Consider the following 22,225-nt stretch of genomic DNA (forward strand, 5'->3'; position numbering starts at 1 on the left):
TACCCGCAAGAGTTAATTTTTCTTGAAAATTCTTTTGTGGTGTTCCAGATACGAACGATCATAAACCACTCCAAATGCAGCACGTGGTGTAAATGCTGAATCGATAAAAATGACGAGGTTAGCCACAATATCCCTGACGTTCGCGGTGGCCCGTTTTAATTTAGAGGGCGCCAGCTACATTGAAGCGACTCAAAGCTCCCGGAGCAAACCACTCGGGACCTGGAATCCCTAAGACAACCCTGACTGACGCCGCTGAAGTTTCCAGACGCGGCCAGCTCTGGAGACCAGACCGAAGGAGGAGACTCCGCATCGCTGAGCCGGGCTCCCAGTTGTCTGGGCGGCACCTAAACTGCCAGGAATTTCCAGGGTTTCCCTTCCTCGGGCGAATCACACACAGTCTGCACGGTCCGCGGCGCTGGGAGCAGGTGAGCGCGGCGGCGGCTCCCCAGGGACGCGCGCAGGTGCTTCGGCCCCGCCCCCGGCCCCGCCCCTCGGCCCCTCGGCCCCGCCCCCTCGGCCCTCGGCCCCGCCCCGCGCCCCTCGGCCCCGCCCCGCGCCGTGCAGCTCGGGGGCCCAGGTGCCGGCGCCCAGGTGCGCGCGGTCCGGGGCTGCAGCTCCGCTCCACACCCGACAGCGGGCGCCGCTGCGGCGGTTCGCGAGCGGCGGGGCTGAGCGGCTTCGCGAGTTGGGGCAGCTCCTGCGCCCGGCCCTGCTCGCGGCGAGAGCTCCGCCCGGCTCCGGCTGCCCTGCGCTGCGGGAAGCGGCGGGCGCCGAGGGGGCGGACCGACCTCCGCGGGCCCCGGCGGCGCGGGGCGGGCGAGGCGGGCGAGGGCCGAGCGCCGGAGACCCCGAGCGCCCCGCGCCCAGGCACCATGCGCCCCGCCGCGCCTCCTCGCCGGCGCCGGGCTTCGCTCTCCGCTCGCTGAGCCCCGCGCTCGCCGCCGCCGCAAGTCGCGAAGACGCGGCGGGTCGCTGGAGAGCCGCGGGGAGACCGCCTCGGACGTCCCCTCCGCCCCGCGGAGGCTGCGGCCCCTCGTCCCCTCGTCCCCGGGGCTGCTCTCTAGCTTTACCATGAACCTGGCGCGAGCTTGGCTTTAGGAGAAATTCAGAAGCCGGAGGGCGAGTCAGTGCAATTCTTTGGTTGCTAAGGTAATTGTAGTTGTGACAGAAACGGGCGAGAAACAAATGGGGGGAGAGAGGTTTTAAGACGGCAGCTCCCCCTCCCCCCATTCGTATGTGTTGCTTTCATCTCATCCCCTGAGTGTGGACGCTGTCCATTTCAGATGCGTGACAGGTGTCGGAGCGTGTGTCTGCGTGTGTGTGCGGTTTGGGACTGTAGAGGCACGAGCTTACATAAGTGGTTAGGCAAGCTGGCGTGCGGACTTGTGTGGGATGGGTGCAGGTCTGCATATAAATCATGTTCCCGGGGTTCTGGTGCCAAGCGCTCACTGACTGGGTCCAGCGAGCACAGGGTGCGTGCTCCTAGGTACCTCCCTCCAGTCTTAGGATTTTGTGATAGCAGGTGGGGCACCTTTACCCCAGAAGCAGACGTTCATTAAGTTTTTCTCTGAAGAAGCTCGCCCTTTTGCAGTTTGGAGGAAAAGAAAGCAAGTGGTGGTGAGGTGTGGAGGGCAGGGTGGGGGGAGGTCAGCCCTTTGGGACCTGCTGCGGGACAAGCAACGGTAAGGCATCCACGCTCTTAGGGCGACAGCTAAACTGCTTGCATGAAGAGACCCTATCTACCGCCACTGTCAGGCTGTAGACGTGGCCCCGGGGAGACAGAAAAAAAGTGACCCAGAAAATTTAATGTTGTTCAGAATGGAAGCTGTTGCATTCAATTTTAATTTTTAAATTTGATGGAGGAGGCACGTTATTTCTTGTTGAGAGGAGCGGCTTGTCTGTGTTACAAATCGAAGGTATTTTGGGGCTTGTTGGCTTGGGATTGTTCCCTCAGCATTGATCAATGCTTAGAAGCTGGGTCTGCCGGTACTTTTTAATTAATACCTTTTAGCAGCCCCAAAGTAAGACTGCAGAAATAGGCAGCCTTAGGCAAAACCCCCACATTGGACCCTTTTCTCACCAGAGGGGGATGAGCGACGGAAGAATGAGAACTAGGCTTCTAAGTGTCTGTATGGAGTTACAGACCCAGCCACAAGTTTGTGTGCGTTCTGTCAAAAAGTGTTTGAAAGGGGACTGTTAGGTTTAGCTTCATGATAACAGCGAGCCGGCTGTAGATCAATTTGCGTAGGCAGGTGGGGTAATTATATGGTTTGGGAACTGGGGGTTGGAGAAACTTTCTGAGAGTTGTATATTCTTTATATTATTTATTATTACTAATTTATCAATTTTGCAGTGAGTGAGACTGCTCTGTGAAAAAAAGTAAGCAGAGGACTGAGGGAAATTTAAGGGTCTTTGGCGGATGCCCCTGTGTAAGTGAAAGCTTGCATGCTCAACAGCCAAACCCAAGATAATAAGTTCTTTTGAGTTCCCTAATACTACTGTTAAGCGAATTGTTGCAAAGTCTGGTAATCTTAGATAGTATAAATGTTGAGGTATAATATATTATCTGCACCCCCCCCCCCCCGCGCAACTCATTCTTTCCTGAAAGCATCTGTAAATTCTAGAAATGTCAGCTGTTGTGAGGTATTTTGGTAAAACAGGTAGCCGCTAGAATTTCCTTTTTCGTAGTCATCACATTGGTTAACTTAATTTTCCTGCCTCATTTAAAAGGCTTAATTAACACTCACTGAATTTATTTTGCTCAGAGTTTCAGTAAAACAATGCCAGTTTTTCTTCAAGGGAATGAATTTGTCTTATCAAGTGAAACATTACAGCAGTGCTTCTGCAGCAGAAATGTCTCTTTAAATGAGACGTTCTTATTTATTTATCTACTTATTTATGGCTCATTGAGTAAGGTAACTGATGTAGATATTTTTTAAATGAGCAAACATTTCTTGAGAAAGAAAAACATTTTTTAAAGGGTATCAAGGACAATGAAATTTGCCAGTAATTTTGGATGTCTTTTTGTCCACGGGGACAGAATTTTATATGAAAGTAGGATCACTCTCTGTTTCTTATTTCTCTGATATTTTCCCATGCATTTTATCCCCTGAACTCCTAAGACATTGCCAGGAATTGCTGAACATTCTGTTTTGTGCCAGGGGTTAAACATCAGGGCGGTATGAGTAAGGAGCTATGTGTCACATCAACGTTTTTCAAAAGGGATGCTCTCAGAGATTTCAATAAATGTTTCTTTTAGCTTCACAGTTAGCTTATCTTAATTCATAGTGCTTTGAACCTAGGAAAGCATTTAACCTCTTCATTTTTAGTGCCTGCTGGAAGGAATGTATTTACAGAATTTCATCTTCATCGTAACATATGGCATGATATAAATAATTACTACACACACAGTATCCTGCTGTATGGAGAGAAATGGAATTACAAAATAAGCCTTCATGTTGAGTGATTTGGAGGTAACATTTCAAGAAGCAGTTTTACTTTTCTTCTTGATTACCAAAGTAATATACAACCATTGGGAAAAATTCAGAAAAATACAAAGAAAAAAGATCGTTTATAATTCTCCCCTGGAAGGCGAACCACAGTTGACACTTCTGCATACTGTATATTTTTCCAGATTTTATTCAGATCACGTTATTCATTGTATTTTTATACTTCTCTCTCCCAGCCTCCCAATTTTCAAGTCTTGTAAATGGAACTTGGATGTGTTAAAGGTTTGGGAAATTACTGCTAGTTTACTGGATGGTTTCAGTAGATCAGATTTAAATTTTTGTTAGTGGTCCTTATTTTCAAAGACAGTAGTTTCTCTTCTGTTTTCTTTGAAAAGGGAAGGTTTTTCCTTTGGGTTGGTAGTACTTGGGGTTCCCCATAAGATTTGGGGATTAAAGCATCAGAAAAGAAAAAGGATGTTGGCTATATGTAGAGTTGGGTGTGTGTGTGCGGGGGGGGAGGGCAGGTAACTGAGTTCCAGTTTCAATTTCTCCACCTCATGTGGCCTTTGGTCCATGGGCTTCTGTTTCCTCAAAAGATAAATGAAACTTTGAGATTTAGTTAATAAACACTAATACTTGTTATTTTGACATTTGATGACAATGATAGTTGTTTGAAGCAGACTTTTTCAAACACAAATGGCTGAGGTCAACCCCAGAGTTTCTGATGTAATCAGGTCTGGGGTGGGGCCTGAGAATTTACGTTTCTAACCAGTCCCCAGATGATGCTGACTCTGGTGGTTTGGAGACCACACTCGGAGCTAGATGATGAGCTCTTTGGGGGCAAGAATCCCTTTTTCACTTTTCTTTGGATCCATCTGCCTTGTACCTAGCAACGCACCTGCCAGTAGGACCTCAGTAAGCATCGGTTGAATCAATATTAGTTTTAAACATGGAGAAAAACTTTCTGAAATAGTCAAGATGAGAAAGATAATCATCCAGAATTTGGAACCATTAAGTCTATAGTAAGAGCAATAATCAGTCATGAAACCCAGTTCTTTAAAGTGCAAGGAAAGCAAAAGTGCTTATAAGTAGGCCGTTAAGATGAACATTAAACCTAATGAGTTATCTTAAATAATAGCTCAGAGTACCTGCTTGAAGTGTTATAAACTGCAAAGCTTATGAATGCTTCACTGTTGCCTTCCCGAGACCTAGAAGAGGCAATTCATTTCCTGCCACATGTACATTCCCTAAAGGGTGTGTCTATGTGTGTAAATTCACTATTAATTTTCCTGGCTACCAAAGCAGAAGATCAAGGAAGCAATGGCCTAGATTCCTGCCCCCGACCCTGTCCAAAAGGTAGAGCAATGCTCCTTAGAACATGGCAAAATGTTCTAAGACTTAGAACAAGCATTAATCTACATAAGTCTACAACACTGCTCAGTGGCAGCACCAGAAATCAGACCCAGGCCTGATTTCTGACTGACACCCAAGGATATTCTTCATCACTTCCCCCTAGAGACAGGACACCGAGTGAATGCATTTGATGGCCTGGAGATTACAGCTGGCTGAAATACCCCCATTACAACTTTTGGTCATCCTTGCTTGGCTGCTTTGTGACTAGAAAATTAATCCTTCTACTTAGGTGTTAGAAACATAGGGTGCAGACAACCTCCATTGGTATGGATGGAGAGTTAAAAAGCGTAAATATTCGAGTAGGAACAAAGTAGATGTCACATCACCAGGCTATCCAAGTGAGTTGTGAGATGCACGGTCTTGGCTTTTGTCAATACTTAGTAAAAAAGGAGAAGTCATCTTGAAGTTTTTGCATGGTAGAGTTCTCTTATTCACTAGTATCTGCTCTACCCAGGAAACTATTTCCTTGCCTGGAGGGATGCACACCTCAGGCAAAGCCCTCTGAGATGAGCACTGCATGAACCTGTGTGAATGGGATGAAGTGGTGACAGCCCTTGGTCACCTGTACCGGGCTTCCTGAAGACCTGGCCAGCCCCCCGAGCCCAGAGACCTGAGACTGGTGGGTCTTAAAGTCATACAACAGGCTATTAAAACCCTGTTGATGGTGTTTCTGAACGTCAATTTCCTCATCTACCAGACAGGAATAACCAAATGCCCCTGGAGGCTGAGTGGTTGGGAGGAAACGAGAACCTGCTGGCATGCTGCACAGAGGAGGCACAGTGACGCCAGGAGGTGGAGCCTGTCACACCAACTGCCTATTATGTAATAATTTTGATTAGAGTTGTTGGTTTGCAGCCCTGGGAGTTTCTCGGGTGTAATCTGAAACCCAGCTGGGTACAAGGAGGGCAAGGGGACAGAGGAAACAGGTCACCTCCGATTGGTAGGTGGCAGGTTTAATTAGCAAGGAAATTTACGTATGAGCTTTGTCTGGAGCAGCTGCAAGATAATAGACCTCTATACTGTATTGCCTGCCGGAGTCTTAAGGTTTTTATAGCAGCCTTAATGGGGTCCAGGTAGGCATTCAGTCTGGAGGGAGTTCAACAACACCTTATTCTCCCCGGGCTGTGTCCTTGCAGAAGGCTCCCACTGTGGGAACGGTGGGCAGAGCAAACATTCCAAGGACAAGAGGGTGTGGGGAGCCTCTGAGTGCCCAGGTCCAGCTCCTGGGTCACTGGGTGGTCACGTCCTCTCAATGACCTCCTCCAAAGTGAATCTCTTGGGAAGTCTGTATTTCAGGGTAATGGTTCCCTCTTCTGTTCCTGGGGACCTGCATTTGAGGCCCTCCCAAATCCCTTGGAGAATCTGCTCCATAGTTCTAAGAGTGGATTTGAGAAGGCTCATAGAAAACAAGTGGCCCAGACACTAGGTGGAGAGGGTGGAATGGGAAAGATCTGCCTCTGCAGTCGCCGAGGATGATGAGTCTGTTTCCTCAAGCCTAAAGGCCTCTAATGCCCACGGGAAGAGACGTGAAAATGAGAGACTGCTGCTGCCTGGCTGTGTCTCGTGCCAGATTGTGAGCCACCCTTGAAACACCTTGCGGTGTTTTTCGTCTCTACCCTTGGTATCTCTTACAGTGTTTGGAATAATAGGAGTTTGGTGAACATTTGTAGAGTTATTGACTTGTAGAGTGGCAGCTTGAGGTGGGTGAATATGGGAGGGAGGATGAACAAGTATTGGTAGAGATGCATGGACTAGTCTGGGTGCAGGTGTGTGGGCAGGTGCAGGTGTGGATACAAGGTGCAAATGGTTATTACCCCCATTCTTATTGTTTACTTGATTTTGCCTGGCTAGATAATCTTGGATTGATGATATACTGAAGTCCTCATCCTGGTTTGTACTTACACTAATATTTGTCTCACCCACTGTCTGTGGTCTGCTTTTTTTTTTTAAACCATGATTTTTATCCTGGATCCCACACAAGGCCACTCACATAGTATATGCTTGAGAAAGCACTTGTTTTTCTAAATAAAAAGTCGCCAGGCCTACAAAGCTGTGAATCTGTCTTAAAGTAGTGGACTGATAATTCTCAGCACTTGTAAAACTTTTTGTAGATCACAGCCTCTTAGCAAGAATTAGGTGCTATTACTCCCATTTTATGGACACAAGACTGAGGCTGAAGAAGAGGTTCAACCACATGCCCTATGTGAGATAGTTATTGAGTAGAGGGACACTGGGAGATTTATTTATTTTTTTTTGTAGATATATATTTTTTATTGGAGTTTGATTTGTCAACAAATAGTAGAACACCCAGTACTCATCCCATCAAGTGCCCCCCTTAGTGCCCATGACACAGTCACCTCATTCCCCTGCCCACCTCCCCTTCCACTACCCCTTGTTCATTTCCCCGAGTTAGGAGTCTGACGCTGAGAGATTTAAACCCAAATCTTATCTCACCACAAAGTCCTGAGTCTCTCTGACCTATGACAAAGTGGGGGATATACAGAGACTTTACCTTTCAGATCATTTTACTTATCTTGGAGAGAGATATTAGAAATAAACAGAAAATTTACAATGAAGGATGTTAATGACAGTTTAGGAAAAAATTCATGGAATTTTATAAGTCAGATTAGATAGCAAATAGATAACAAAGCCAGTAAGTACAGTTCGGTGCAGAGGAAGAACATTGTATGATCAGACCTAGTAGAGACTGGCTTTGAGAAATAGGTGGAAATTTCATAGGTGAAGAGAAGGATAACAGCAAGCTTTGCAGGTAAAGGTGTTGATAATTGGTGAGTAAAGCAATTATTGTTTGCTTTCAGAGTTAAGGACCTATGTTCCTGGAAACATGGGGCCTTCTGACCCAGTTTTGATAGAAATATGGGTACCAAACAACACTTTTATTTTTTTCTAAAAACAAACCAAGCCACCCATGTGTGATGATGAATGGCGTGTGACACTGAACTTCAGGGCTGGGAAGGTATCAGGGACAGGTGAGGACTGTGTTAAAGCAAAGGGTATGTATGTGCTGCTCAGAAAGCCTTGTTGTTGCCATTCATTTTTAGTCACTAGCAACTCATTTCAATTAGAAAAACATGATGTAGATGTACATTGCCCAGTCCAAGCCAGACACTTGTTTGAGCTAGCTTTGTTTTTCATGTTTGTGACCTCTCTAGGAGAAAAGCAACTTGAAAAAAATGTCCAATGTATTTTTCCCTGAAGCTGCTATGTAAGTGCTACTGTATTCAGATTCCAAACCAAGCAGGAAGATGCCATTATATCATTTTGCTGACCATACATCCTAAAACAAAGACTGATTCAGCAGCTGGTCAAAATAGAAAGGATGCATTCCCAAAGAATACATTTATTGATTATATTTTAGATTTTTTTTTTTTTTTTTTTTTTTTTTTTTAGGGGAAGGCACTTTACCTTTTAGAATGGCAGATAGTTTAGGGGCTTGGCTGCTGGCTGGCTTCTGCCGGAACCCCAGGGTCTGTGACATTGCACAAAGTAGCTCAACACTATTGATCTGCATTCTCCCCAAATGAAGAATAGGGCTGAGAAATTGTGAGTGCTCCGAGGGCATTACTGAAAGAGAGATTGTTCCTGGAAGTCTCTGGTTCAGGCAGCATTTAGTTGGGGTGAGGGTGGGGGTTCTTCCACTAGGGCACAGTTTGTCTGAGGTCTCTGCTGTTCCTCCCTGCTTTTCGCCTGGCTTGTCCTCATTGGCAGTAGGTCCCACTACTGAACAGCCTTTTCTAGATGATGATTAATGAGGTATGACTCCTGTTTTCGAGAAGTTTAAAATTCTGTGGGGGGAGAAAAGAGAACCAGAACGTGGTAAGACAGGCACATGTAAAAGGGATGGGGGAGAGATTTACCAAGAGATTTCATGGAAGATGTTGGATGGGTGAATTGGACATTTGATAACCCAGGGCTTTGTGGCCTGCAGAGATGGGGGTGGGGGATAGAGGTAGAGAGGATATACTTGAGGCATTTCAGTGTAAATAAAAGGACAGAGATGAAAAAGTGGGCAAAGAATATCCCCCTCTTGAGAATCAGGTCCTTAACAACCCTTTAGGCAGGACAAGTCCATGTTAGTGAACTTGAAACTTAAGGGGATACAGGGATAAGGGAAATCTAGATGGTAAGCAATATTGTTTAATAAATATTTATGTTTACCGAAAGTAAAGAGAAAACAAAGTAGATCGAGAGTGACGTTTTCTTCACATTCTGTTGGTAATAGAGAGTGTGTCATAGTGAATTTCTAGTTGCTATTTTTCTAAGAGGTCACTCCCCGGCTGAAATGCTTGTAATGGTTTTGCTTTATTAGAGTCAATGCACAATTCCCGTGCAAATAAATGAGTACTTACTTCCCTGCACGGTGTCAGGCTGTCTGTCCAAACATTCAATACCTTTTAGACTTTCCGACTGAGAGCTTGACCGCTGACTCCCAGATCTTCCTGTGGCTCAAGGGTAAAGTGGATGAATCTGGGATAAACCTCATTTAACTTGCTTGGCAGAACTGATTAGGAAGTTCTCAGATGTCTCACCCCAATGCGTAGGGTATTTAGCTTCGTGCCAAAGCATATGCTGTCAATTCCAGGTTTTCATTTCTTTGGCTTCCTGTAGCTTTCAAAAGCTTCTCTGCAAAAACCGCTTCCCCTGCCTGCCATCTGCCTTACAACCTCCCTCCCCCACTTTACAAAAATCTGTGCCTAAGCCCCAGTTTCTTGTATTTTCTAATCATCCATACCAGGAATGATGTGTTGGCTATCAAATGTGTGTTTGGGAGTAGATTGGTTTAAGTTGAACTTGGCTTATTGGTAATTCTTGGATGGAGTATGTTTCCTGGGCTTGAGATTGGACATGCTGTTGGCCATAGGAAGATGGACAGTGGTTGGACAAGACTAGAAATTCAAATTGGGTCCAGTCTGTTGGGTACTTGAATGCCACATACATACATAGCGGTGGGGGTGATAATGGAGATTCAGGGCTTTCTGGCTTATAGAAAAAACCTGAAAGAACTGAATTAAAGCAAAATTTAAACCAACTCAAGAAAAGGAATTTATGTGACTCATACATCTGAGAATTCAGGCATGGCTGGATCCAGGGACTTGAATGGGACTGTCAGCATTTTTAACTTGATACCTCATTGTCTTGACTTCTTCCTATGGTGACACTAGAGAAAAAGAAGATGGTCTCTCATGTCCACCTACTAATATCCTTTTCACACTGTCCCTCACATGAAAGGGGTCTTCTTTTTTCCAGTGTCCTTATCTTGGTCTCCAGGAAGGATCCTGATTGGTCCCGATTGTCTAACTTGATCCAATTAGTATGCCCAGTGATATAGCATACTCTAACTGGGATAGATAATGGGCCCATCTTTCCCTCTAAGAAGCAAATTCAAGAGCAAAAAATATACTGGGTAATAAGAAGCAGTAGCTGTCTCAATCTTCTTACCTGGTTGAAGGACTTTGGGTTTCATTTACTAGACAGTAGAATGAATGCAGAGTATTTCAGCCACTATTTGAAAATTGTAAGATACTTTGTGTAAGAGTTGGAAAATTTCATTATCCAAAATAAAGCTTTTGGATAATGTGAAACATTCCCTCAATTGTGTGTTTCTAATCTCGTTTTGCTTCTATACCAGCTTTCTCATTCAAGGATTACTGCTTCTGATCTATAGCTGCTGCACAGATGCCAGAGCGAGTGTGTCTAATGGTGACAGACACCACCTCTGGCTCATCCACCATCCCTGCAATCCTGCAGCTCCATCACTTTTTGCATTGCTATACCTGAGATAGCTCAGGTGCCCCCTTGAGAATAAGAGGTGCTGTATCCTTCTCCCAGAATATTTGCACTATTCTTCTTTAAACATACAATTTTAGAGGGTAAGACATTCACAGAAAAGTACATAAATCATTGCTCAATATATTTTCAAATAGTACATCCATCCACATTTTCACTCCCAGATCAAGAGAGAGAGTATTACTGTTCCCCTGGAAACTACCTCATGTACCCTCCCAGTAATTACACCCTCTCTTTCCCCCATTGTAACTACTAAACTGACTTCTAATACCATGGTGTTCCAATTTTGAAAGTAGATGAAATATACATGGAACTTTAGATATATGTATATACCCCCTTTTTTTGTGGCTTCTTGTGCACATTACTTGAGAGAGTCCTCCACATTGTGATGCGGAGCAGTAGTTTCTTTTTATTGCTGTATAGCAGTCCATTTTATAACATTTTCCAGATGGTTCATTCATCTACTATTTGTTGATGGGCATTTGGGACATTTCCAGTTTAGGGCTACTATGAATAATGCTGCTCTAAACTGTTTTGTGTGTTTTTTGGTGTACATGTGAATGCATTTCTGCATGGTATACCCCTAAGACCAGATTGCTGGGACTGCAGTATGTATGTCCAAATTTAGTAAGTTCTTACAAAGAGTTTTTCTAAGTGGTTGTACCAGTTTATATTCCTGTCATCAGTTTGAGTGTTTCAGTTTCTCTACCTACTTGTCAACACTTGGGATTGTCAAACTTTTAAATTTTAGACATTATGGTGGGTATGTAGTGGTGCTTCATTGTGGTTTTGATTTGCCCTGGTGACTAATGGTGTTGTGTCTTTCTAATATTTTTTTGGTCACTTTTGTTTTCTTTTATAGTCTCTGTTCAAGTTTATTGCCTATTTTAAAATTGGATTGTCTTTTCCTTATTGATTTGTAGGAATTTTTAAAAACAAATCTGAATACAAATATTCTACCCAGTTATATGTATTTAAAATATCTTTTATTATTCTGTGGCTTGCCATTTGACTCTCTTTGATTAGGAGATCTTGCTATAAGTGTAATTCAACTTGCTAACCTCTTCCTTTATGGTTATTGTTTTCTGTGACTGCTGAAGAAATGTTTGCCTACCCTAAGGTCATGAAGTTACTTTCCTATTTTGATTTGTAGAAGCCCAATTGTTTTGCCTTTTACCTGTAGGTAAAAAATCCACCTGAGGTTGATTTTTTTTTTTTTACCTATGACATAAAAAAGAGATCCATATTTATTTTGTTTTCCACATGTATATCCAATTAACCTCCTATGCTACTTATTGAAAAGTCTCTTCCACAGCTCTGAAAGGTCATTTCATTATAAATCAGGTGATCATTTATATGTAGACCTCTATCTGCTTTCTAGCACTTTCTGTTGTTCTATTTGGCTATTCTTATTCTGATACCACAGTCTTAATATAGCTCAATAAGGAGTCCATATCTGATAGCATATGTCCAGTTTTGTTCTTATTTAAGAAGCGTCTTATTCTTAGACATATGCATTACTCTACAAATTTTAAAAGCCTCTTTGATGGGATTTTGATTGGGACAGAATCAAATCTCTAGCCCAATTTAGGAATAAACTAATGTCTTTTTTTTTTAAAGATTTATTTATTTATTTATTTATTTATTTATTTATTTATTTATGAGAGAGAGAGAAAGAGAGAGAGAGAGAGAGAGAGGCAGAGACACAGGAGGAGGGAGAAGCAGGCTCCATGCCGGGAGCCTGACGTGGGGACTCGATCCCGGGACTCCATGATCGCGCCCTGGGTCAAAGGCAGGCGCCAAACCGCTGAGCCACCCAGGGATCCCCTAATGTCTTTTTTTTAAAACTAATGTATTTAAAATTTTGCCCAATTTAGGAATAAACTAATGTCTTTAAAATTTTGCCTCTTTCAATTAATTAATGTGGTGTATCCCGTCAATTATTTAGATCTTTCATCTCTGTTCTCCATGTGGTAAAGGTATGGCACATCTTTCTTCAGATATAGTTGTAGTATTTGAAGTCAGTTGATGCTATTATAAATGATAGCATTTTAAAACATATTTTCTGGTTGTTAGTCTGTGGGTATACAGAAATACAGCTGATTTTTATTTATCCAATGACTTTCCTAAATTCACTTATTAATTCAAATAATTCTGTGTAGATTATTATGGAATTTCCATGTACACAATCAAACTACCTTCTTCCTTTGCAGTCTTCCCTTCCTTCCTTTCCTTTTATTTTCTTGCCTGTTGTGCTGGCTTAGACCTCTATGATAACACAGAATAGAAGTGGTCATAGCAGGCAGCCTTGTCTCATTCCTAATCTCAGTGGGAAAGTTTTCAAAGTGTGACTATTAAATATTATGGTTGCTATGTTTCGTAAATACCCTTTATCAGGTTAAGCAAGTTCCTTTACTTTCGAAATTGGCTAAGAGTATTTTCATGGATAGACGTTGAATTTGACTACATGCTTACAGAGTAGTTGCATGGAATATCTGGCTCACCTTTGCACTTCCCTTTTCTTTTGGATCTTGGTCTCACATGTCCTCTTTGCCCCGGGAGCTCTCCTTTTTCAAATTTTATCTGTCTTTTCTAGTTCTTGAGGGTTGTTCTGTAATAAGGTAGCCGCCCCCCCACCCTGTAGGAAGTGGTACATGCTAATTGTACTGTTTTTGTCTTCCATCAAATACAAGTAAAAGTGTAAGCAGCCCTAGAAACCTATTCAATTGTTATTTCTTTGACCTATATTGCTTCTGCCTGATGAGCTTCCTGAATAGATCTTTTTTCTTTGTTTGTTTCTTAAATCTTGCTATCTCCAGAAGAGAAAAGGGTATTACTGCTGCTCCAAATGTAGGCAGTCTGGAGTCATAGAATAGATGCACTTGATATTTAAATGCCTAGTTTAGGGGTAAGAAGATACCGATTTTACCTGTTTTAAAAAAGAAGAAAGAAAAAAAATCAAGGAATATAACTGACATTCTTAAAAAAAAAAAGCCAATAGGAGTGCCTTTCTTCTTGGGTCCCCTGGGAACACGCACTCCTCTTTATTTCTTAGTCATCCCCTTCTTGTGTATGAAAATTGGCAAAGCTTCTCTGTCACTCCTACTTCTTCCCTGGCAGTGATACAGTCTTTATCATGTGAAATCAGAGAATAATAAGCATTGCTTCTGCAGTCCCTATAGTCAGTAGTATTAGACACAGGGATCTTAGAGCTCATACTAATAAAATGTAAGTTCTCTCATGTGGGAGGAAAGATCCTTGGAACCTGAAGACCTAAATTTTAATGCTGCCTCTATTACTAACCAGCAAGATGACGTTAGAATATGATTTGATCTCTCAGACTTTGGGTTCATCCTCTGAAAAAATTAAATGATTGGGCTTGTTCAGGAAACAGGAAGTTTTTTATGAAAAGGATCAAAACAGTAAATACTTTGAGCTTTGTGGGCCATATGGTCTCTCTTGCAGCTACTCAACTCTGCTGTTGTAGTGCAAAAGCAGTACAGACAATAAGTAAACAAAAGTGTTTATTTATAAAACTTTATTTATGGACACAGAAATTTGATTCTTGTATAGTTTTCATGTGTTAGAAAGTATTCCTCTTAACTTTTTTCAACCTTCTAAAAATGTAAAAACCAGTCTTAGCCCACAGACCATACAAAAACAGTCAGCAGGCTAGATTTGTCCCCTTGGCCGCAGTTTGCCAACCTTTGAACTAATAATTGATTGCAAAGCGCTATTCCAGAGCTCTGTCTTAGGCCTTAATATACTAATCTCTCTCTCTCTCTTTTAGGATTTATTTATTTTGAGAGCAGAGAAGTGGGAGGAGAGAGAAATCTAAGCAGACTCCCCATTGAGTGTATAGCCTGATGAGAGGCTTAGTTTCACCACCCTGAGATCATAACCTGAGCCAAAATCAAGTAGGACACTCAACCAACTACACCACGGAGGTGCCCCTGGTATGCTAATCTTTAAAAAAAGTATGTTTTTTTTTTTCTTGTCCCTTGAACGTTCTTCAAGAATGTCTATTCCTTTCTCCTAAATCAATTAAGAATAAAAAAGGAAAATATTTTATTTTCCCTTTATTTCTTCCTTGATGGTTGTTCTTTATTTTTGTAGACCCAAGTTTTTGACTTCTATAATTTTCTCTGCCTAAACTAGCATTTCCTGAAGGGCAAATCTACTAGTGATAAACTTACTCATTATTTATTTGTCTGAGAAAGATGATTTTTCTCTTCATTGTGAAGAAGAATCTTACTAGATGTGGAATTCTAATTTGGCGTTTTTCTTTTCAATATTTTAGCTATTTCACTCCACTCTCTTGCTCTTCTGTGGTTTCTGATCAGAAGCCATCTGTGATTCTTGTACTTGTTCCTTTTAAGGTAAGAGTTTTTTCCCTGGGTCTTTTGAGATCTTCTCTCTGTCATTGATTTTTTGCAATTAAATATATACACCTAGGGGGTATATATATATATGTATATATATATATATATTGAATTTATAGTGATTTGTGTTATCTGATATTTCTATGTTTGTGGTTTGTGGTTTCTAGACCTTTCTAGATTTATTGGAATCTTTTTAAATTCCAAAAACCTTGGAATGTTCTCAGTTATTATACCTTCAGATATTTCCACTTCTTTCTCTTTCTTCTCCTGGCATTCCAATTACACTTATGTTTTATACCTTTGGCTATTGTGCCATAGTTTTTGACTATTCCATCTCAGTTCTTAAAAATTTCTCTCTCTCTCTCTCTCTCTCTCCCCATCTCCCTCTCCCTCTCTCTTTTCAGTTTGGAAAGTTTCTGTTGACCTTCAGGCTCACTGATTCTTTCCTTGTCCATTTTGAGCCTACCAATGAGCCCTTGGAAGGCATTCTTCATTTGTTACAGTGTTTTTGACTTTTAGCATTTACTATTTTTTTTTAAGATTTATTTGTTTATTCATGAGAGAGAGAGAATGAGAGAGAGAGAGAGAGAGAGAGAGAGAGGCAGAGACACAGGCAGAGGGAGAAGCAGGCTCCATGTAGGGAGCCTGACGTGGGACTCGATCCCGGATCTCCAGGATCAGGCCCTGGACGAAAGGTGGCGCTAATCCGCTGAGCCACCTGGGCTGCCCCTAGCATTTACTTTTTTGAGGGTTTTTTTTTTTTAATTTTTTTAAAGAGTTTCTATCTCTCTACCCTCATTACCATCTGCTTTTTCTATCAGAGCCTGTAGCATATTTAATCACAGTTATATTAAGTTTCTTGTCTGATAATTTCAACATTTGTGCCCTGAGTCTGGTCCTGATGATTGTTTGTCCTTTCAGACTGTGTTTTTTCTTGCCTTATATATGCCTTATAATTTTTTTGTCAAAAGCCACGCATGGTGTATCCGGTAGTGGGAATTAAGGTAACTAGGCCTTTCGTGCAAGGTTTTATTTAATTTGGCCAAGAGTTGAGCTGTGTTTAACTGTGTATAGCTGTAGCTGTAGGTGCTAGAAACTTCAAATTCCCCTCATGTCCTTGTTTATGTATCCTCTCTTGACTTTAGGTTTCCCTAAGAAGTCCTCAGAGAGTTTGTGTCTTGCAGATGTTTGGCCTGTAATCCATTGTTATTATACTAGAGCCCTGTTGGTGTGGTGCTAGGGGATAAGTGAGGAGGAATATTTTATCATCTTCCAATTAAGAGCAAGAGTGGAGCAATTTCCCTTTAGTAAATATGGCAACACTTCCTCTATTGCAAGAGGAGGGAAGTCAAAGAACATGGTGGTTTAGATGACGGTGCCTCAAGATGAGAGACTTGCCTTTTGATGGCTTCCATTTCTTCAACGAATTTTGAAGTGAGCCTATCAACTGATACTGTGTGTGAAGCTTGAGCAAAAAGAGTACATGAGCTAGCCAATTCAGATAGGGAGACAGCAAACTCGTTGGGAAAACATCTTAGATTTGACAGGCAGTGTTGACTAATTTAAAGTTTGTGCTCATGAATTTAAAATACAGCCAGTCTGGTTGTGTGATTTCTTCCTCACTCCCACCACAAAGAGTGCACCTGCTTGGGTGTGAGTTTAGATGTTGAGATATGTGGATATTATATGGTGGATATTCTGGGTCCATCAGCATCAGAGTTTTGCCTGGAAATCTGCCACAGAAAGGGCATATTGAGGCAGTTGAGGATGTTTGCAAGGGTGTGACTATGAGTGGCTAAAATGATGGGACTACTGAGAGAAGGATGTGAAGGCAGAGTGAGGAGGAGTAGTAATGGAGGGTAAAAAAACCTTATGAGTTCCATGGATTAAATGTCTAAATAAGTTTGAAAAAATGTGTGCAGTGAATGTCAAGTAAGTAGATTGGAAAGAACTGGTAAGTGAACTGGGATTTGAGGTGGTATAGTCACCAATGATGATGGGGTTCAGCATGTGGCCATGTGCAATAGTGGCTGAGGTAGAGGGGTGGAGGAAAGTGTTTAGGTTGGGAAATAAAAGGATGGAGAAACCCACCTTCCAGATAGATCTTTGACTCTGATGTTCAAGTCATTGAGATTGATGAAGGAGTGAGGGATGGAGAAGAAAACCTCTGAGAATGGGAAGCAGAAGTTCTTAGGAGATGAAAAGGCTTCATGGGAGGGAGGCAGGAAATAGTAGTGAGGGTGGGTAGAAAGTGGCATAGCTGGATGGTCTGAGTGCCACAAGTGCAGGAACTTGTATAGGAAGATGGAAGGGAGATAGTTTGAAGCAGCAATGGGGAGCCAGGAGGATGCTTCTCTTACTTCCTGGTTTGAGATATGTGGGGATGAGAACAGCTGGGCTCCAGGGGAGGAGAGTGTTTTGGGGGGAAGCCAGGTTTTCATGAAGGTCACTGAAGGTCGGAGTTCAGAGAGGAGGTTGGAAGGACATAGCGGGCATACTGTTTAGGGAAGAGTTGGAAAGGCAGGAAGAATGGATGAGTTGGCAGGGTCTGGGGCTGTCCAGGGAAGTGTGGAGTCCAGAGCCCTGGTCCAGAGGATGCTGGGTGGAGCTGAACTTGGAGTAGGAATTGCAGTAATAGGACTGTGAGCCATATCATATGACCAATCACATCACATTATGCGAAAAACTTTCTGCTTTTCCCTCCCAGATTAATTTTTTTAAGGACTTTTGTTTAGTATGAAGAATGCAAAAATATTTATCTTTATAAGCAGCTTTTAACAAAAATTTAGTTTGTTTGGGCTGTAAGGCAGCTGTGGCAACTTAAAGAGGATTGTATTTATATGTCTTAAGGTTGGGTTAGTATGGGGAAGTCAACCTCACTGATATACTAGGAAGCAGTAGGCAGGAACCACAAATCTGTTGAGGTCCTACTATGTATCAATTGTACTATGTGTCATAAGTACTTACTACTAAGTACATTATATGTAGTATAGAGTTGCTAACTACTTTATATTTAAATATATACTAAATTTTGTATATTTACAAAATATTATTTTGAATATATTTTGAATTTTGATGTCACTGGAGACCAAGTCTGACAAGTTGGAAATTATGTGGGCATTGGAGGCAGTCCTGGGTTTGGATTTTAGTTTCTTGGTTGACAAGCTGCTTTACTTTTGGCAAGTGACCTATGTTCTTGGGCCTCAGTTTTCTCATCTGTCGAGTGGGAATAGTATCAGCCACTTGTTAGAATTGCTGTGATACCTTTGCTGGGCAATTCTGAGAGGCAGACAAGGCTGAGAACCCCTGATACAGGTAATCAGTATTTGTTCCATTTTATAGATGAGGAAACCAAGGCTCAGAGACGCTAAGTAAGTATAGCCCTAAGTTGTTCATGATCACATGGCCTGGCCAGGATTGAAAGCCTGTTCTTTGACTCCAGGACCCTTGCTTTTTTTTTCAGTACAGAGAGTTTCTGCCTAAATACAAGGGAAGCTGAAGGAGCTCCACCTCCACATGGTTGCCCAGATAGTAGGCAGCGTGGCTGGGGTGGAGAGGTTAGGCGAAGAGAAGAAGAGAAGGCAGGCTCATGGAATCCAGGTCAGTGGTTCCCAGACCTGACTGGGCTTCCACATCACCTGGGGATTGCTTACATTATAAATCTCCAGGGACCACCCTAGGCCTACCAGATTGGAATTTTGAGGGGCATGGGACCCAGGAACCTGTGTCTTTAGAGTCCACCCTGGGTGGTTCTGTGGCTGCCAGTCTGGTTCAGGTCGTTGGACCAGCTTTTGGGAACCACTGAATGCTAACTAACGTCCTGAAATGATCAAATGATTACATCCCAGCAGAATCCTGGGTGCCTGGCATGGCCACCAAAACTGGCCTCTAGGGATTGAGCTCTAGTACCTTGCTTTAAGATCTTTGGTGTCAGACCTGCAGCCGACTCTTGCTCTGTCACTGAGCACCTGGAGTTTGAGTTCGCCTATATAGAAGCCATCACGTCAGCAGGACCACTAAACAGGAAGAGTCACGTGTACTTCAGAGTCGTTGTTCTTTCTTTTCCCCCCTGGAGGCTCCTGCCCACTCAGTCAGATTACAGCTATATAAACAAGCTTGTACTACTGAGCTAGCACACATCTTGTAAATCTTTTTTTCCTCAAGTGCTTAACATTGCTGATGTCAGAAAAAAAAATCCATTGGGTTTTAATGGGCTGAGGCAGACAATGTGAAGTTGATACAATATGGAGGAGAGGAAATCACATCAACAGAAATTCTTCTTTGGCAGCACAAATATTCAGGCTATATTAGAGTCAGGCTTTGTTTACCTCTCCCACAAGATATTTCCCTGAATAGAATTTTGAGGGCTAGATACAGAGAGGGGCAGGCATGACGCTTAACACGTTCAGTGGCATGTGATGGTGATCTCAGCAGCACTGGCGTGTCACTGAGGTGGTCTGCCTCTTAGTTGTGTGTCAGGGTCACCAGAGAGGCTTGCTGAACAGCTGATGGCTTCATCTCCGAATCCCTGAGGTGGGGGGAAGGGTTTCTCCAACGATTTTGATGCTGGTGGCCTGGGATTTCCTGAAACCAGACTGCCGGTCAGTCGCTACCTTCATTCTGCACCAGGGAATTTGCATGCCTTATTTTATTTCCTCTTCAAAAGCAACTCTGCAAAGTAGAGGGGTCTCATCTTCCAGATGGGAGTGAGGGGGGAGGTGGTCAACTGCCAAAGGCTACCCAGCAGTCTTGGTGTAGCCAGAGCTGAGATGCTATTTCAGGTGTGACTTCAAAGCCCCTTCCTTATCCACATTACTGAGGTCCTTCTACCTGCTGGGCTCCGCATTGTTATCTGCTGGACTCTAGGCTTTGCTTGCTCTAGAGAGGCTGGCATTACAAAGGAAGACAGCTGGCATTTGTTGTAACTGCAAGCTACGGATGCAACATAAGTTTGGAGTAAATTGCAGTCCTGATTTGCAGAAGATTCACTAATCAGAGTTTGAGTCATAGAAATGCTCAGTTGTTCTGTTATTCACAGGGTCTCTCCTCACTATACTTTCCATCCTCCCACATATTCCTTCTTATCTAAATTGCTCATGGATGGAACACCTGGGCAGCTCAGTCGGTGAAGCGTCTGACTCTTGATTTTCATCCCAGGGTCGTGAGATCCAGCCCCATCTTGGGCTCCGTGCTGGGCGTGCAGCCTGCTTAACATACTCTCTTTCCCTCTCCCTTTGCCCCTCTCCCCCCTCCCCAGCTTGTGCCACATGCTCTCTCAAATAAATATAGATAGCTCATGGATTCCTGAGTTCAGGGCTGACTCATACCAATAAATTCTGGCGGGGAAAATCTGATTCTGTACATAGTTCTTTGTCATTAAAGAGCCTTCTTTGTGGGGCAGTTTTAATGACATTTTATCTAGATGAATGTTCCTGAAGGAGTGCCCTGCATCTTGGTAGAATATTATCAATTTCATCATTTAGGAATATTTGAATGCCTACTATGTGCCACACCCTCTTCTAGGTGTTGGGGATAGAGGGGTGAACCCCACCGACAAAGACTCCAACCCAAGCAGAATTGGCTTTAGTAGAGATCCCTGTTGAATGAGTAAACCAAGAGAGGTGCGAAGCCCTGTTTTTTCTTACCCCACATTTGACTATCCACTTAATCTCCTTGAGATCATATTGTCTTCATGTTTTTTTTTTTTTTTTCTCTCTTGGGTGCCTACTGCTTCTGGGACTTCAGATGGCCATGCCTGCATTGTCCGCTAGGCTTAAATGGCCTCTTCTGCCTCCCCCAGACTCCTATCCATCCTTCTGCTCTGATCTCAGTTGCCAGGTTCTATCCTGTGCCAGGATAACCAAACACCCACATGTTACGATGTCCTGCTTCTGTGGACATGTCTGTCCCCCCTCCTGGACTCTGAACACTTTAATGAGAGCATCTGTGTCTGATTTATCTTTATATCTCCAGGGCCTAGCATGCAGCTTGAGTGAGTGGATGCTCAGTGTGTTTGCTCCAAGAAGAAATGTTGAGTCCCACCGCACCTGGTGGTGGGTGGTGGTGTTACGGAAATTGCTTCAAGGGGAGGGATGCCCAGTCTGGGAGGGGACGCTTCACTCCAGCAGTTCTGTGATTCTTTGACAAGTTCAGCATGAGCATTGCCATGACTCAAGGACACAGGCTAGGATATAGGCAGTAATGATTGAAGAGAGGTGGTTTGAAGGAAAGTTAGAAACATGAGTTCTGAGGTTCTGGGCAGCTGGGAGGAATAGTGAAGATGCAGGGTTTTACAGTTATTGTCCACCTGGGGTCCAGAGACGCTGTGGCCTCACCTGGTTCTGACAGCTAGTTAATTGCAAATCAGTTTTGGGAACCAGGCCACTCAGTTCAGAAGGCTTTCTACTATGCTGGGATGGTGGTGACAGGTAAGGAAGCAAAGGCACAGAGAGGTGAAGTAGCTTGCCTCAGGTCACACTGCTTGTAAGTGGTGGAACCTAAATTCGGATGTGGATCGGTCTGATGACAGATGCCAGCTTGTAACCACTTAGCTACCTGTCTCTTCTTGGGGACTTCAAAAATCAAGCTCTTAAGGTGTTTTCAGTTCTCCCCTTTGTTAGCTGTAAGCCATGATAGGAAAGGAATATCATTACTGTGTTTTCTTTCTGTTGAAATGTAGGTGTGTGTTTTCAGAAAAACATTCACATTCTCCAAATATTAAAATAAAAGGTCCTGAATTATTTACTTTGTATGTGTACATGCAGTATATATAAATAACATGAAGAAGTTTTTGGGGTTCTCCTACCATGAGATGTAAAATATTCCTATTTCATTTCTATTGTACTTCATTTAAAAATAAATATTTCATGCTATATTGTAATGAATGAAAATATAGCCCTTTATGTCATGAACTCTAGCATCATAGTCAATGAATATAATTATAACCTCCTTACCTGTGTAGGTTTTGCATCCTGTTTCTCTAACATCTGTTGACACATGGCCTGGAAAGTGGTTATATCACTATTTTAGAAATGATCCTTTCTAGACACAGGAAAGTTAAATGACATTGAGTTTCAAAATGAGCTGCTAGAGGAACCAAAAATAGAAGCTTTTCTACTACATACTAGACTCACTGAAATTCCTAACATGGAGACTGTCTGCCTGCACTTGTAG

At 42.8% G+C, this 22,225-nt stretch overlaps 1 protein-coding gene across 13 annotated transcripts in view; it reads left to right on the top strand.

The window, feature by feature from the left end:
- The first annotated feature begins 231 nt into the window (after window positions 1-231).
- Window positions 232-22,225, top strand: part of RGS6 (regulator of G protein signaling 6) — a 579,647-nt gene continuing 557,653 nt past the window's right edge. For 4 of the 13 annotated variants that reach the window (XM_038545153.1, XM_038545154.1, XM_038545157.1 and 1 more), the window contains exon 1: window positions 926-1,149. The gene's annotated coding sequence lies outside the window, so the exon portion shown is untranslated. Of the gene's footprint in view, window positions 426-921; window positions 1,150-1,431; window positions 1,523-14,460; window positions 14,627-14,970; window positions 15,050-22,225 lie in introns of those variants that run through there. The other 9 variants (XM_038545152.1, XM_038545151.1, XM_038545144.1 and 6 more) reach the window with 8 other exon arrangements.

The sequence above is a fragment of the Canis lupus genome, chromosome 8, assembly GCF_011100685.1.
Source record: "Canis lupus familiaris isolate Mischka breed German Shepherd chromosome 8, alternate assembly UU_Cfam_GSD_1.0, whole genome shotgun sequence".
NCBI lineage: Eukaryota > Metazoa > Chordata > Mammalia > Carnivora > Canidae > Canis > Canis lupus.